Here is a 16,455-nt window from a genome sequence, read left to right as displayed (position 1 = left end):
CCCTCTAAGTCCCAGTACCTTTACTTTCAGCCTCTCTCCATTCAGAAAGGCCATTTACAGGTCTGAATCTGAATTCTGAATCCGGAGGCTGGTGGTTAAAGATTCAGGGGAGGGTGGGTCCTCTGGTCTTTGATTTGCCTCCTGCCTGATGGGTGTGGGCTTCAGCTGGGCTAAGGTGAGTCCCACAGGGGGAGATCTGCAACGGGATCGTTGGATGCACTTCTCATGTTGACCACTAGTGGGAGCTGCTGGCCAACCTCAGGCCTGACAGGAGCTAGAGGCCAGCCGCTGAGTGGTAATGTGGTTCCTCTGTCAGACCCTCCCGAGTTCATCCCATTCAGAGTCTGGAACAACACTGTATACTGACTTTTTATATATCCTCCAAGGCGTCAGAAATTCCTGGAGCCCCACACTCAAGTCTCAAATGGACAACACCACTGGCCCACAGCCACCTCTTCAAAATCCCAATAAAGAAGTTGCTGGGCAGACCATGATGGTACATACCGTTTCAGGACTTGTGAGGCAAAGACAGGCAGGTCGCTGTAAACTTAAGACCAGCCTGATCCATACAGCAAATTCCAGGTGACCCAGAGATACATGGTGAGACTCTGTCTCAAAACAAAACAAGTCTGCCTCTGGTATGTGTGTGCTCACATGCGTGTGTGCGTGAGCATGCGTGTGTGCATGCTTGCGAGTGTATGTGTGCACATGAGTGTGGGTATGTGTGAGTGTGTGTGCGCTCTGTGTGTGCGTGCGCGCGCTCTGTGTGTGTGTGTGTGTATGTACGCGCGCGCGCATGTGTGTGTGTAAGCACGCGTGCAAGTACATGTATGACCCATGCATATCCTGGCTCCCAAACCCAGAACCCCAGCACCCTTTGAAAGCCAGCACCAGCTTTACCTTCCCAGAGTGTGTGTTTCTAGCAGCCTGACAACGCTGCCGAGAAGGATAACTCCCGGGGAAAAGGACAAAGTGTGTGTGTGTGTGTGTGTGTGTGTGTGTGTGTGTGTGTGTACTTCTGTGTTCCTGCGATAGCCCTAGACTCTGAGGCGCTGTCCTTCACAATAGCCAATGGAAGTAGCCTCTCGTGTTTAACTATGGGAGATGTACTCCCACTGGCCCCGTGCCTTTCCCTTGTGGGTCTGGCTGTCGGTATGCGAATGTATGAATCTGTACCTACATGTACACGGCTGTCTGTCCAAGTGTATGAGTGTTCCGGACAGTATCCTTGTTGGACAGTCCTGTCAGTGTAGGACTTGGTATCCCTCTGTGGTTCAACTAAAAGGCTGAACACAGCTCACAAGGTGAGTGTACGGAGATGCTCGTGTCTATGGGTTTGCTGCTTGTGTTTAATACAGAGTCTGGCGGTGTGTTTGATTTCAGTCTGCTCTCATGTGTCAGCATGTCCACATAAAAATCTGCAATGCATGGGTTTCTGTACTGTCATTGTGTCTCTAGAAATGTGGTTCTAAGTGTCCCGGTGTCAGTGTGTCAATGGATGTGTCTCTAAGTCACGTGGTATCATTAGGTTTATCAGTATGTGTTCCTCAATGCCAGCGTATGTCAATGGTGGCTAATGTTCATGTGCATATCTGTGCGTCGGTGTCTGTATCCCTGTGTGCATGTGTGTCAGTGTGTCTCAGCATGGATGTCAGGTCATGCCCATGTCCATGCACGTGGATAAATGAGGTGTCTGGGGTAGGGTCCCCAGATCATCGAGGAGGGGTGTGTCTGTATACTCTGGTTTGGGCAGTGTGTGTGCCAACGTTTGTCCGTGTGTGCCGGTCCAGGTCTGCGTGGGTGGCTCTCTGTAGCGAGGCGTCCGCAGGTCGGCGTGCGTCCGCTTGTCTGTCTGTCCGTGTCCGCGTGGGCGGCCGTCTCCAGCAGGGCGCGCCCGGGGTCAGAGTGGTGGGCGTGCGCCCCGCCGGGCAGGGTGGCTCTCCTCGCGAGCCAGGCGGGCGCAGCGCCACGTGCGGAGCCCCGGGCGCGTCGCTCTGGGGCGGAGCCAGCCCGGGGCCCCGGAGCCCCAGGCCGAGCCCAGGCGGGGCCCGCCCCCGACCCCGCCCCCAGCCCGAGCCCGCGCCGCCCGCCGAGCCCGGGAGCCCGAGCGGAGCGGCGGAGCCGAGACGGCGGCGGCGCCCGTGGGATGTGGGGATCGCGCCCCCGGGGCCGCTGAGCCTGCGCCCGCTGCCCCAAGCCCTACGCCGAACCGAGCCCGCGCCGCGCTGCAGCCGCCCACCCCTAGGCGCGGGCCGGGGACTAGCAGGTGAGCGATCATCCCCCGTGTCCCGCAGTCCCCCGCTCCCCTCTGTCCGCCGCCGCCGCCCAACTTTCCTCCCCGATGGCCCGGAGCCCCCCGGCCGGGTCCCCAGCCCCCGCAGCCACTATCCCCGAGGGGGGAGGGGCGGGAGAGGCGCAGGTGGCCCGGGCCGGGGTTCCCCTGGTCCTCTCTGATCGCCGCGGGTCTCCTCCCGTCCCCTCTCCTTCCGGGTTCCCCGTGCGCTGTCGAGGGCCGGGGGATGGGGAGATTCGGCCCCGGCTCCGGGACCATCGCTGGCGCAGGCTCGCCGAGGGGCTGAGATTGGGACCCGGATTCCCGAGGCCGGAGACCCCAAGGTCAGAGCAGCGACAAGGCGCGCGGAGAATGTAGCTCTTGAGAGCTGGGGGTGAAAGGGCTGAGCGGGCACTGACCAGGGCTAGGGAGCAGGCCGAGCGCTTCTTTTCCCTGGGCCCCGGGGGTGGAGGAACCAGGCACCTGGGCTATGCCCTGGGTTAGACGAGATCTCTGCACCCTAGGAAGGAATCTGTGCGCTCTATTGGGGGTCAGATCTGCGAGTGTGCCTTGTCTTTGGGAGCTCCCACCACGCCAAGATCTTGGTGCCCTGTTGTCGCCTTGAAGCGGTCGCATCTCCTCCTGTGTCTATGCGCTCTGAGAGGGGAGAGGTCTCTGGACATGGAAATTCGGGAGAATTCTCTGCCCTCCTTGCTTTGACCTGTACAGACTCGCGCACCCGGACAGGAGAGAGAGGAGGTCCCGGACCTCTGCGGTATTTGATCGTCTTTGGAGGTGCCCTGAGAGGAAGTGAAGGTGCCTAGCTTTGTCTGAGTATTGGTGGGGACAGTGACATGGTGGGGACTAGCAGCCTTGGTGCTCATGATGGGAGGAAATGCTCAGGATGCGGCCTGGCTGTAGGCAGGCCTTCCAAACACCTGTTGGAGGGCAGCTTACAAAGATCAGCCATGGAACTCACTCTTGTCTCCGTAGCGACTTCAGTCTAGTGGGACCGTGGGATCAGTGTGCCCTTGGGACCCTGAGCTGCCCCTTACAGCTGTGACCCCCATGCACCATCTAGAGAGGCACAGAACAGGACCTCCATGAACCCCAGACCTTCTGTAGATTCACTGTCTTTCAGAACTAAGGCCCCGGCGCAGCCCAGCCCTCGACCACCCCTCCACTTCTCTACCTGTCCCTTCCCACTTAGAGTTGGCTGTGTGCACAGAAAAGATGGTAATACAGAGGAGAGTGAACTAAAGGCGGGACAGGCTGCTGCCGCAGAAGCAAGAGACAGCTGGGACATGGGACACTAACTAGGTCTTTGCTAGAATGTTGAAGGTTCTGAAACTTTCACTACCACCACATGTAATGAGGCCCATGGGGGGTCAAGAACTTATCCAAGGTCACACAGAATCATTGGACTGGGGAGAACTCTCAGGGTAAAAGTCCCTTGGAATCTATTTCTTGGGGGCCAAATTGGCCCAGAACTGACCAAAGAAGGTCTAAATAGAGAGAGAAGAGTGGCCTCAGGTGCTAAGAACCCATTTTCAAAGCCTGGTGTAGCATAGACAGCTGTCATCCTCTAGAGAGCCTAGTCCCTGTGTGTGGTGGCCATCAGAGCTCCTCTGGAAGAATTCCAGGGTTGACTCACTTGGCATGAAGAGCAAGCATGGAAGAACAGTGGGAAGTACCAGAGACAGCTGGGGATGGGGGAGTGGAGGAGGCTGGTGCCCAGGCAATCCACAAAGAAGAGACTCCTAGGGGCAACCTGCAGCAGTGAAAAAACCACAGTTCCTTTCACAGGAGACGCGTTCCTGTCCTTGAGAAAGCTTTTGGAAGAGTGCAATGGCAGAGGTGTCTCCCCAGAAACACAGAAGAGGTCGCAGTTTTGATTAAGAGAGTCAAGAGTATTGTTCTAGCCAGATATCCTTCCGTCTGGGTTTTGAAGCATGAACAGGAGTTTTCCTGGTGAGGATAGTGTAGTTCAGTCATCAACCAATCAGTACAAAATACAGAGGGATAAACCAACAGTTAGTTGAGCGATCCATTGGGTCCCATGTTGTGAGGAGAAGCGGAGGCCACAGTCACGGGGGGGGGGGGTGGGGACGACGTTTGCAAGCTCTTCTTGTGAATTGGGAATTTATCCTCAGTAATGGTTCTAAAAATAACTAAAAGGCACTGAGTGCTTTCCATAGACCAGACCTCACCAGGCACTTCGTAGGGTTCATCTCCCAGAGCGTCCCGCATCAGCCCACAGTGGGGACCTCAGTCACAACCATTCTGCAGATGATGAAGCTAAGGGCCGGGAAGGGAGAGCAGCTGGGTCATAGCACGCGTCTCCCAAGTAGCTGGACTCTGCTGTAGATAGGGCCTGTGCAGACTTAGAAAGCCCTTCAGCTGAGGGGGTGCACCAGGCAGGCCACTGGTGACACCCTGTGGTGTCCTCTGCTGAGAAACCTGCCAGTATGCCACCTATGCCTTTCAGGGCACCCAAAGCTACCCATGCTTTACCCTGTGTATACAGTGAGGGGCATGGGTGGGTGAAGTCTGGTGGTCAAGTTTGGTGTGAGCAATTTGACTTCAATTGGGCATTAGAGGGAAGGATCTGGGAAGGAAGCTTCCCGAAGGAGATGGGGCTGAGGTAGATGCTGCAGAAGGGCAGCCTGGGCTGTTCATTGGAACCAGGGCTGCCTGGCCACCGGAACATCACTCACCCGGGAAGCTTTACATAAAAACATCTGCTTGAAGCTCCGCCCCCAGGCATGCTAATTCTCTCTCGGTTCTGGGGCGGAGCAGGCAGTGTCCTTCTGAAAACAGAAGACAGGTGGTTCTGATGGTGTTAGAGGCTGGAGCCAGATGCTCAGAGACACTGGACAGCCTGGTCAACAGGGAAGCCAGGAGGGTAGGTGGTACTGACCAGAGGCAGAAAGGGCCCCTCCCCCAGGAAGGGGAAATCCCCCATTTCTGCTGAGAGATTTTTAGAAGGTACCGTCTGCGCTGTTCATGGACAGATGAACAAGAATGAATAATTTAGAGAGAAGTGCCCATTAGATTGAGCCGCAGTGAGGGCACCGGTGACCTCTTCAAGAGAAACGGCACTCTCTGAGCCCACGGGATGTGGTGCCCCGCGTGGATGGGTTCTGGTGAATGAACACACTTGGGCAGGCGAGCTGGTTTGGAGTGGGTTAAGGCACGAGCAGGAGATGACTTGGGGGAGCATGGGTGGACAGCCTTCTCGGGGGTCTGACGGCTGGAGAGGGAGAGGGGGCCTGTGAGGGATGGGTCCATTCTGGCTTTAGGTAGAACCTGAGTAGATGCTGTCAACTAGGCAGTCCTGCGGTGCATCATGGGCAAGGGCTTAGGAAAAACATCTCGAGTGAAGGACCAGAAGCCTGTGGCTCAAAACTGCACCTGAGAGGTACACACATCACAGTTTGCCCATTGGGCCGGTCAGGGAGGCCAGGGTGAGGTGACCTCTGCAAGGAAGGTCATGGCGGGAACTGATTCCCGCCTCTGCGTGCCGAGTGGGTCCTTCCTCTGGGGAGAAAAGGGAATCCCCAAAGCTGTATTTAGAGACAAGAGGCAGGATGGGCTTGCCTAGAGCAGGTGTCCATGGTGACAGAATTTGGACAAGAGAGGCTGGAACCAAAGTGCCACAGCTAAAAGCAGGTGGGGTGGATGGGGGCAGAGAAAGAAGAGAAGAGAAGACACAGAAGGAGGCTGGACATTTGGGGAGCAGGGCAGCTGTAGGAATGCCTGGGTCTGATAACCACCCTGTCTGCCAGGCCAGGCTAATCACACACCGAGTTCAGAAGCAGTAGAGCCCAGCCTGGAAGGTGGGGTGGGCAGCATAGAGTGAGTGTTCAGCATCTACTCTGTGCTGTGGAGGGTTCTAAGTATCCAAGAGAGGCACAGCGGCTGTGAAGTTTGCATAGTCGTGGGGAGAGAGACTGTATACCACGGAACAGGGAGAGTATAATTTTAGGTAGTGGCAAATGCAGTGGAAGGGTGAACGGGGATTCCTGGTGAGGGACAGTGAGTCCCGCGTAGCCTGGCTGAACCGGGAGCTTCTGAAGGAGGCAGCTAGCTGATCGGGACTTGAATAGCAAGAAACATGTAGGGAGAGACTACTAAAGAGAAAGCTGTCTGTGCAAAGGCCCTGCGGCAGAAACTAGCTCAAGGATGTCTACTGTGGCCAGAGCAGAGGGCTAGGGATGGGAATGGAGAGAAGGCAGGTCTCTGTTCTAGCCCCGCCCCCTCAGTGGACTGCCCCTTCTGTGTGCCTACACCACTCTCCTTGGGCTGGCGCTGGCAGCAGTTCTTGGGAATGAAGCTATTTTTAGATACGACTCTCCTCTCCTGTGGGCCCAGAACATACCGTGTCTTTTAAAGATGATCAATATGTGCTGGCACTATTTATAGAGACCCTATGTCAACTCCTGGGGCCTGGGACCCCCCAGACGTTGGGGATAGGCATCACAATACAACCTTAAGGATATTGACATAGATTCTTTAATCCAGTCCTCAGTCTATCTTCTACTCTTGAAGGGTACTGAGGACCTTGGAGCCTGCCTATTACCCCTGGGCCAGAAAGACCTGTCCAGGACAGATAGAAGACAAGCTTAGAATGGAGGTCCACACTCCCCTATGGAGAGTTGGTCAATGTGCAACAGCGGGAAGCCTGCCTGGTGGAGACAGGCCTGGAGGCTACTGGGGGGGAGGCTGCAAGGGAGGGCTGGGCTTGGTTCTCCTGGCCTGTAGTTGGCATTGCTCGGTAAGGAGAGGTGTTTATGCTCTGAGTCCTTTTTCTCTTCTCTTCAGTCTCATTAAGTCTCCCAGGGAGTCAGTGGAAAGTGGAGTCCCTCAAGGGGTGTTTGCTGATGGCAGGGGTGGAGCTGTTCTTACAGCGTCTGCGTGGCCCTGTGTTTCTCTTGCCCACTCAGAGAGCCCTGTGTACTGAGTACCAATGACTGCTCTTACACCCCTGGAGCCAGGGACAGCTCTGGCTACCCTGGGGTCTTAGAGCCACCCAGGCAGGCTTTAGCTGGTCAGGACTTTGGGCCTGGATGTCACTTTGTGAACAGTGGAGGCTCATCTTGGATAGGGAAGGTAGAAAACACCTCTCCAGCAGGGATGGAGTCTTGAAAGGCCCTGGCTTTGGAGGTGGTTTTCAAAGAGATTATAAGGCAGGCAGAGGCAGCCTGATAGCTTAGGCACCAGAGCAGTGTGTAGACTGCACCTGAAGCAGACTGGGTGGAGAGGGCTGATCTCAGAGCAAGGGTACCCTGCCAAGGGAGAAACTAGTCTCAACAGGGAGTCCCTCTGCCTGGCATTAGAACCCAGTCTTGTTGATCCAAGCAAGGGACTAAGACCAACCTCTTGGGCTACCCAGCTAAGCTAGGAAGCCCAGCTTATTTCTTCCTTGGCCAAGGCCCCACCCAGGGGTCATCAGTTGACACAGAAGTGCAGGGAAGTCGAAGGACTGAGGCCTGCCCACACAGCCAGAGACCCGAACGGAAGGCGGCCCAGGCACCCAGCGCCCACCCCACAGAGCGCTTGGGTCGGATGCAGCACAGACTGCCAGTTAAATAAAGAGACAGCTAGTTGCCAACAGCACTGGAAACCCAGGGAAAGCCCCCACTCGCTCACTGAGCCCGAGTGCCGATTAGATGTATAATTGCTGAGCTTCCGTTTCAGAATCTGTCCAAGGCAAGGAGACGAGAAAGAAAAGAAAAAAAAAAAAAAAAAAACCTTCCAAAGGAGCTACCACCGCCTACCATTCCCAGAGAGAGCAGATGTGGGGCACATTCTTGTCCTCGCCTTTATCTGTGCCCACTTGGGTCACTTCTAGCCTTAGTGCATAGGTAGTTTACTGTGTACTCACCACAGCTTGCCTAAAACAGCCCTCATGTTTTTGTGATGCTCTCCAAGAGGCCCCACGACTGTGCTAGGCATTAAGCAGCTGACTGAAAGGGTCAGAGAATGTCTTAGTTGGGTGGCAGTACATGCCTAACTGTACACACTTGAAGAGTGTGTTTCTTGAGTTTAAATTGTCCTTCAGTTGAGAAGTGCACTGAGTGCAGTATACGGTTGTAGTATGGCCTGGATGCCTTTGTGGCACAGATTCCTTGTCTCTGTGAGTTAGTCCCTCTCCCTCTGGGCAGTAAGACACCCCAGAGGGAGAGACTCTTGGGTTTCCCTGGGGGTATGAATAGCTCCTCCGATGTACACAGTAGGTGCCCCATAAATTCCTCGGTTGCCATAGCATCCATACACAGTTCCCCTGTGAAGGCTTTTTCAGCTCAGGTATCAGAAAGATGAGTTGGAAGACACTGGACTGGGCAGAGTCAGGATGCTGGTGGCTGTCTTCTCGCAGTGTGCACTTTGAGGGTCTGCAGGAGCTCATGCAGGGCACTGTGTGTGTGTGTGTGTGTGTCGGGGGGGTGGGTATTGTTCAGAGTCTGGGATAGATGGCCCCTTTGTGACTAAGCCAGTCCTCTAACCCTGTCCCTTTGTGGTCACAGGGTGTTAGGTTTTCCAATTACCTGCCCTGGAGATCCGGGGCTGGACAGTGTTGGGCCCTTGGAGAATAGCAAGCACACCAACACCTGTCTTAGAGATTCTGTGTGCATGGGCCTATGAGAAGGCTGACAGGGAAGGCTGGGCACGGCGGTAGGGTGCTGGGTTCACAGGGTGCTGCACAGAGTGTGTGTGTGTGTGTGTGTGTGTGTGTGTGTGTGTTTAGGGGGATCCTGCAGATTCTGTGTTTCCACATACCTAGCATCTAGATACAAGCCAGTACTAGAGAGTGGAGGAACCATTGCTCCGTGCTTTCTGTGGGGGAGGAGGGAAAGAAAAGGACAAGGTTTAGAAGAGGAACTCCTGGTTTGTCTTTGTGGGTGAATCCAAGGTAGGACCAGATGAGCCAGACCCCAACGCAGCCCAGTTCTATCCCTGACTGGGAATTCACTTCTGTGGAACTAACGCGGATGGGGTTTTCCTGTCAACAGAATTAGCTGGGTGTTGGAATAAATGAGATGCAAATGTGTGCAAATTAGGGCCTCCCCAGAAGCTGGGGTGGGCGTGTTCTCCTCGGGAGGGATGGGGGTGATTGGGCAGGCCTTCCCCGAGATTTCAGGAGGTGAGGGGAAGCGGTTCCGACCTGCCCCGCTCCTCCTCGGGGTTGGACTAGACAGGGTTAAAGCCTCTGCTGCAGCCTCAAAGGAGCGACCCAGCAGGGAGCAGGTTAGCTGAGGCTCGGGTGCAAGGACGTGTCAATGTGCCTTTGATCTGGGAACAGGGACCTCTGAATGCAGAGGCCGGGGCACCAGCTGGCACCCCCGTGGAGCCTTTGTCCGAACAGTTATCCTAGAGAGCTGGGATTGTACAGATAATTGCCTGGGCAGGAGGGATGGTGTGAACACTCTGTGGGCCCCACCCCCTCCCCCATTACCCCCACCTGTGGCTTTAGCTTCCGTGGCCACCCATAACCACCGCCAGAAACCAGGTGGCTACTTTCTGGTCTACCAATACAAGTCTGTTTTCAATCGCTTCTGTAGCTCCGGCCCTACCTCCAGAGGCCTGATGCCAGGGCAGGTGGGGCCATAGTAGATTCACTTTGCTAAGTATCGATCTCCAACCAAACTGGACAGGATCCCTGGATGCCAGCCACAGATCTCAGGGGTCTCTGGTAGTTACATTTTTTTGTGTAAAGTAAAAAGAAACGAGAAGTTATTTTAACATGTTTCTTTTGACCCAGTATTTTATCAAATTAAATATGCATTTAACGGTAATCAACATTAGAAAGGATCAACAGAAGGGTCAGCATTCTTTACCTCCTAAGCCTGCGCCATGGGTCACACACAGGGTCTGTCCGCTGTAGCCCTGTCCTCAGCCCTTAGAGCCACACACAGCGAGTGAGTGACTGTTGGGCAGCGCCAGAACCAAGAGGAAAACTGCCAGAGAGTCACTTCTGTCAGAGGAAGTGCCAACGCTGGGCACAGGCAGAAACCGGCCAAGTTTCCTTAGGCACATCCACCCAGCCTCCTGGGGTGAATCGGCCCTCTTTACACACACTCAGTCCCACTGATGTCCTTTCTCTTAGTCCTGCCCAAAGGTGAAAGAGACGGGTAGTGCAGTGGTTAGGAGCTTCCTAATGTCCGAGTATCAGATTTCTCACCTGGGAAGAAAGGATAATGCCCTCCCCGCTTCGTGGGATTGTAGCAAGGATAAAACACCATGCTCCAAAACTGCAGACACTGCTGAACATGTGCACGCAACACACACACACACACACACACACACACACACACACACACATGCACAATGACAGGCTCATAAAGAACATGAGACAACTCTGGCATGGCACCCCCATGACCCCATGACACCACCCCTGCCCCGAAGGAGCCAGAGTCAAGGTGTGGCTTCTTGACTAGACAGCATTTGTCCCTTCACCCATCCAGCTCATTCTGCTCTGCTCCGAGAGCTCGAGAGATGCTGGGGTGGGAGGTGTATGTAGAAACGAGTTCTCTGCCAGGTGATGTAAGTACTCAGGTACCAGGGACTGGACAGGAGAGAGACAGGCAGGGTGGTCTGGTGTGGAAGGATCTGAGCCGGGTCTCTGTGTGAACAATAACTTGTTGTGTAACTGTACACAATGATGGTGGGCCACACAGGGGACCATGGTCTCTGGAGATTCTGAGAGAGATGCAAAATACCTACCACCTAGTGATGCTGTAGCTATTGTAACATCTCAGTGCAGGGCTGTCCTTGTGTGTGTGTGTGTGTGTGTGTGTATGCATCACAGAGCTGTCCTTGTGTGTGATCATGCACGTGTTGATACATGTGTGCTGCTGTGGAAATGAACCTATATTGTGAGCATAGAGTATATGTGCAACTATGAGTAGTCTGTGATACTTGGCAACAATCAGCAACTATGTTATTAGCTTGTGTGTTGTTCCCTTTTTTATCATTTATTTGTATGGGTATGAGCCTATGTGAGATTGTGTTCATGCATGCAGGAGCCCATGGAGACCAGAAGAGGGTGTCATCAAATCTTCTAAAGTTGGAGTTAGAGGTGGTTGTGAACCACCCAACATGGGTGCCGGGAACCAAACCTGGGTCTGATGTAAGAACAGAGCATGCCACTGAACCAGCTCTGCGGCCCTGCTTTGTGCACTCCCTGTGCTGTGTCTTATTGTAATTTTAGAGTACGGTCCTGCTCAGGTGATACCGGTCTGTGTGTACAAGCTCACCACACTACACTAAGGCTACACTGAGTTCAGGGGTGTTCTGCGCAGGGAACTGTTGTGGAGTAAGTAACCATAGTGACTAATTGATAGTGACTAATTTGCATCCTATAGGTTTGTGTAACTGCACCCTCATGTTCACAGGACAAATGGCCTAGTGATGTAATTCTTATGGCTCTTCGGGATTAAACGACACATGGTAGTGACAGCAAAGACCACAAGGACAACAGCAGCTAGTGACCACTGCATTTGTATTGTGGCTAAGACCTGGGACAGGAAGAGCAGCATACTTACACACTACAGAACAACCCTCCAAATAGGAGTGTTCTCTCGCCTCCTCCCCACCCCTTTCCCTCTAGTTCCCTCTCTCCCTCCTCCACCTCCTCTTGATTTTTTGGGGATATGGTCTTACTAATTCACTATGTAGCTCTGGCTGTCCTAGAACTCCACATGTAAACCAGGCTGGCCTCAAACTCACAGACATCTGCTTGCCTCTGCTCCCAAGAGACCACACCTAGTCTCCAGGAAAAGTTTCTCCCCTCCACTTGACGCATAGAGAAACAGAGATTAATTCACCCTAGGAAATGTGGCAAGCAAGTACCAGGGCCCAGGTTCGCCTGCACGGGCTGGCTTCCAACCCACAGCCCTAACCACTTCCTCATCCCATATAAGAACAGGAAATCTCTAAGAAGGAAGTGTGGGGAGAGGAGCCATGGAAGAGGAGGCCGAGATGGATATGCGGGAGGCTCTCTGGACAGGGTCATTTCCTCATTAACAGTCTCAGCAAGTCCGGAGAGAAAAATGTCCTTTTGGGTTAGCGTGGAGTCTGTGCTGACGGGGCCCTTTTACCATGTGATCAGCAGCAGTTGATCTGAGAACCATGATCTGGGGAAGAAACATTCCCTTTGAAGCCATTGTAAGATCATGCATACACTGGGTGCCAAATGTGTGCTCACTGAGTCAATTCTCGAAATGAGTGAGTGGAGGTATTCATTGGTATGTTCTGCTGAAGGGAGAAACTGAGTTGCCTGATGCAGGCAGGGGCCACAAGTCTTGGGTGGCGGCTGTCACATCCCGCTTGGCCTGCACCACCAACCCGATGGAAGGTTGATGACAACCCGTGGAAGACAAAGGTCTGGATGGTGACATGTCATTGAGCCACGGTGTCCTGGCCTCCCTGTCTGGGGTGTAAGTTCCTGCTCTTACAGGCACCTTTCCATAGACCTCTTCCTTAGCATTTAGGGAAAGGCAGCAGGGGAGTGCCAGGGCTAGGAAAGGTGAACCTGGGTAGGTAAGATGGCCGCCAGGGTGGTGGGTCACCCAGCCAGAGGTCATGGCACCGGGAAGCAGGAGAAAGAAAGTGCCAAACAGAGGAAGCAGGCAGAGATTTCCTGGGAAGCCCGGGAGCCACTTCCACAGAGGGCTGCACATAAATTTACATGGCAAAGAATATTCTTTGCATGCTGGGTTCCAGAGACTCAGATTCCACAACGACCAAAATGCCAGACATGACTCAGGCAGGAGGCTGGAGTGAGCCTGCCTTCAGGCTCTGGGCTTGAAGTCTGCAGGGAGGGGCCGCACAGAGCTGGAACCCAGAGCTGTCTCCCCCTCCCCTCTCTGTGGTCAGGCATCCTGAGAGTTCACTGGTAAAGCCAGCCAAGTCCCACGCAAACCAGGACCCATGAAGCAACCTGACATTGGTCTCCTACCCTGAGGACAGGGGACATTAGCTGCAGCTGCATTCTAGGTTGCTAGGATGAGTGTTCATTTCAGTTGTCTTTGGCCGCTGGTGTGAGCCGCATCTATTCAGGAAGGCTCAGGAAGACCAGTGCACAGTGGGAGCAAGCACAGTATCTCCATCTTAAAGTCAGTTAGGGTTAGGGTTAGGGGGACATTTAGGGCAGAAGCCCTGACTTGCCCTAAGCTAGACATCTGGGCCAAGTGGGCAAGGCAAATTTATCCCCAGAGACTGAGTGACCAACAAAGTCTAGAAGGGGAAAGGGCCAGGTTGGAAGTGTGAAGGAGGAAGGGATGTAACACTGAACACAGGCCGTGCTCCTAATGTCTGTTACAGACTGGGGTAGAAAGAGTGGTCTGTGGCCGTGCGGGGGCGTGGTCATTGTCGTGGTTAATGTGTTTGCTGTTGTGATGATGGGTAGAGAAGCAATGGAAGGAAGGAAGGGGGTATTTTGGCTCACAGTTCACGGGATACAGCTCATTTCAGAGGGAAAGGAATGATTACAGAAGCAAGAGGTCACTGGTCACATTGCATCCGCAGTCAGGAAGCAGAGAGGGGCGGGCCCAGGGGCGGGCCCGGGGGTGGGGCTCCGGGTGTTCCCCGCCGGTGTTCAGTTTGCCTTTCTCCTTTTTATCTAGTCTAGAACTTTATCCCCTGGGGTGATGCCACCAGCTTTCAGGGTGGGTCTCCCCGCCTCAGTTAACTCAGTGTAGAAAATCCCTCACGAGTGTGCTCAGAGGCTCTAAACGCTGTCAGGTTGACAATATTAACCCATCACAGCAGCGATTCCAAGCAGGGGTTAGGAGCATGCCCAGGGCTGTGATATTGAGAAAGGAAGTAGAAACACTGGGTGAAGGTGCAGGGCACATGGCCAGAACAGGTACCAGGATGAACACACTAGTTGGGAGGAGGCCAAACCATTTGCTCCCGCTAACGCCAGAGTCAGTGGGACTTAGGAAGACATATTCCTGTGACCTGAGGTAGAGGGATGTAGTTTGGATGGAGTAGACTCCTGGTGGTGGTGGTGGGTTTGCCAGGACGGGGGGAGACTGCACCAGGCAGAAGGGGCAGCTAGGAGAACCTGCCCCAGTTTCCAGAGCAGATGGAGTACTAGTGTTGAGATGCCAACAGAGGGGAAGCTGTGTTGGAGCAAGGCAGTGGCATGCACACCTGTCCTGCTGTGCAATGGGGACTGCCATCTTGAAACCAAATCGACCATAACCTCCCAGCCTCAGGAGTTGAACAATGGAGGCTCAACTGTGTCTTCTTCCTGCCTTCCCCAGCCATGGATGTCCCCACACCCTCAGCACATTCAGACCACTCTGGGGCTCACCTCGTCCTGGCAGCCTGTAATCCTGCAGCTGGGCTATACCAGGCATAGCAGGGTGTGGGCTCTGAGCTACCGAAGGAAGGGCGGGGCCAGAGCCAGGTGCAGGCAGAAGAACAAGAGAGAAAGCTGATCCTGCCCGCCTACCGCGAGTAGCCCAGAACACAAAGGCCACTCTTGGCCAGTTTACTTTGGAACCTGAGGCTGCGGTGGCTGGGAGGCAGCGAAGCTTCATCTGGAATCCAGTTTCAGGCAGGCCTCTGATGCCAGGGGCTCCCGGGGTGTGAGTGCTAACCCGCCTTTGGGACCCACAACCCTTTGCCAGATTGGGGTGGAGGGGCAAGAGGGTGTGGCAATGCTTAGAGTCGGTCCTTTCACCTTAGGCGATTCCTGGGGTTGCTCCCCTAACGTACTGTCTCTCACTCTGGGACCCAGCAGGACTCAGAATCTGCCAAGGTCAAGGGTGGGGGCGGCTGGGCTCCCCAGGCTATGCTTCTCTCTTTAAGACTCAGCAGAGCTGATCTCCAACCCTGCCCAGGGATGTCCCCAAAGACCAGTGAGCCAGAGAGAGGCTGGCACCCACCACAGTGGATCCCAGGATGAATTGGAGGACCCTCCTACCCACAGCAAAGGAAGATGGACCCCAGGCTCAGTGACTGAGCAGCGGCTGAGCCAGAATCTTGGGGTCCTCCACCCACTGAGATCTCAGTGTCCGTTTTTAAGACATAGCATTAAAATGGAAATCAATTGTATTGAATAAAGCTGTTGGTAGACTTAAAAAACCAAATTTCAATAGTGTGTGGGCCTCTCTAATAGGATCACGCAGGAACTGGAAGCGTTACGACCTTGAAGTTGGGGGCAGCAGTAGTGCTGAGGTGAGCACCGTCGACATATGGAGCAGCGATGTGGAGACCGAGTCCCTGAGTCACTGAGTTACAGCAGTTCACGACACCTTTACAGATGAAGGAAATACTGCCATCCCTTCTCCCCTAAATCATTTCTCTGTCTCTCCAAGAACCTCCAAACTCTATAAACAGGCCTAACTCACCAGGGAGTGAGAGGCTCCCTCGATGTTGTCTTCTGGAGGGGCACATGGGGGTGAAGGTGTGTTTCTTAGCACAGATGCTCAGTGGGCGAGACTTCACCCACCTGTGCCTGCCCTGGCATCCATTTGCACGAATTCCCCCATTTCAATAGAAATTATAAACACATCTTTCCTGAGGCAGATGCATATGCGGGTGCACGCCTGTACACACACACTCCACCATTGTGTGCGTCCCTGGGCTTCCACGTGTCTCCAGAACCCTTGCAGGCGTATGGTCACAGATGGATACCCTGATCCAGAGAACACTATTTTTAGCAAATCATCCTGAGCTAAAGGGTGGCTTCCCCGTTTACAGAGGAGCAATTGCTCACCATGGAGAGGGCTGCCCCGCTGTCCTCAGGCTGGGCTCTTTGTTTCTTACATGAAGTGAGTAATGGCTGTATTGCTTTGCAAGCTCATCATAGCAGATTCAAGCAATGAGGGGAGGTGCGAAGAAAGTTTAAAAATGGCCCAAATTCTCCTCAGCTAGGGGAAGAAAAATCACCATTCATGTTTGCTGATAAGCGCTGCGGATAGACGCCTTCTGCTCAGTCAGAGGTGGAGGCTAGACAGGGAAAGGCTCTCATGAAGTGGGGACCTACTCTCACCTGCTATTTTTAACAAAGATGGTCCTTTAACTTTGTGTGACTCAAATAAGAAGCTGCAAAAGGACGGGGAGGTTGGAAAGGGAATCTCTGTCTTTCTCGTTCTACGGCATTCATTTCGTACTGTACTGGCCCAGGGATACACACGCACATGCAAACCACAGACACACACACACAC

At 54.0% G+C, this 16,455-nt stretch overlaps 1 protein-coding gene across 2 annotated transcripts in view; it reads left to right on the top strand.

The window, feature by feature from the left end:
* Positions 1–2,084: 2,084 nt before the first annotated feature.
* The window catches only part of Scn5a (sodium channel, voltage-gated, type V, alpha), a 95,627-nt gene continuing 81,256 nt past the window's right edge, over positions 2,085–16,455 (top strand). Inside the window, exon 1 of one of the 2 annotated variants that reach the window (XM_006511997.1) lies at positions 2,085–2,266. The gene's annotated coding sequence lies outside the window, so the exon portion shown is untranslated. The remainder of the gene's footprint in view (positions 2,267–16,455) is intronic. The other variant, NM_021544.4, reaches the window with a different exon arrangement.

The sequence above is a fragment of the Mus musculus genome, chromosome 9, assembly GCF_000001635.26.
Source record: "Mus musculus strain C57BL/6J chromosome 9, GRCm38.p6 C57BL/6J".
NCBI lineage: Eukaryota > Metazoa > Chordata > Mammalia > Rodentia > Muridae > Mus > Mus musculus.
The sequence above is the reverse complement of the archived record's forward strand: the minus strand, read 5'-3'. Positions and strand labels throughout refer to the sequence as shown.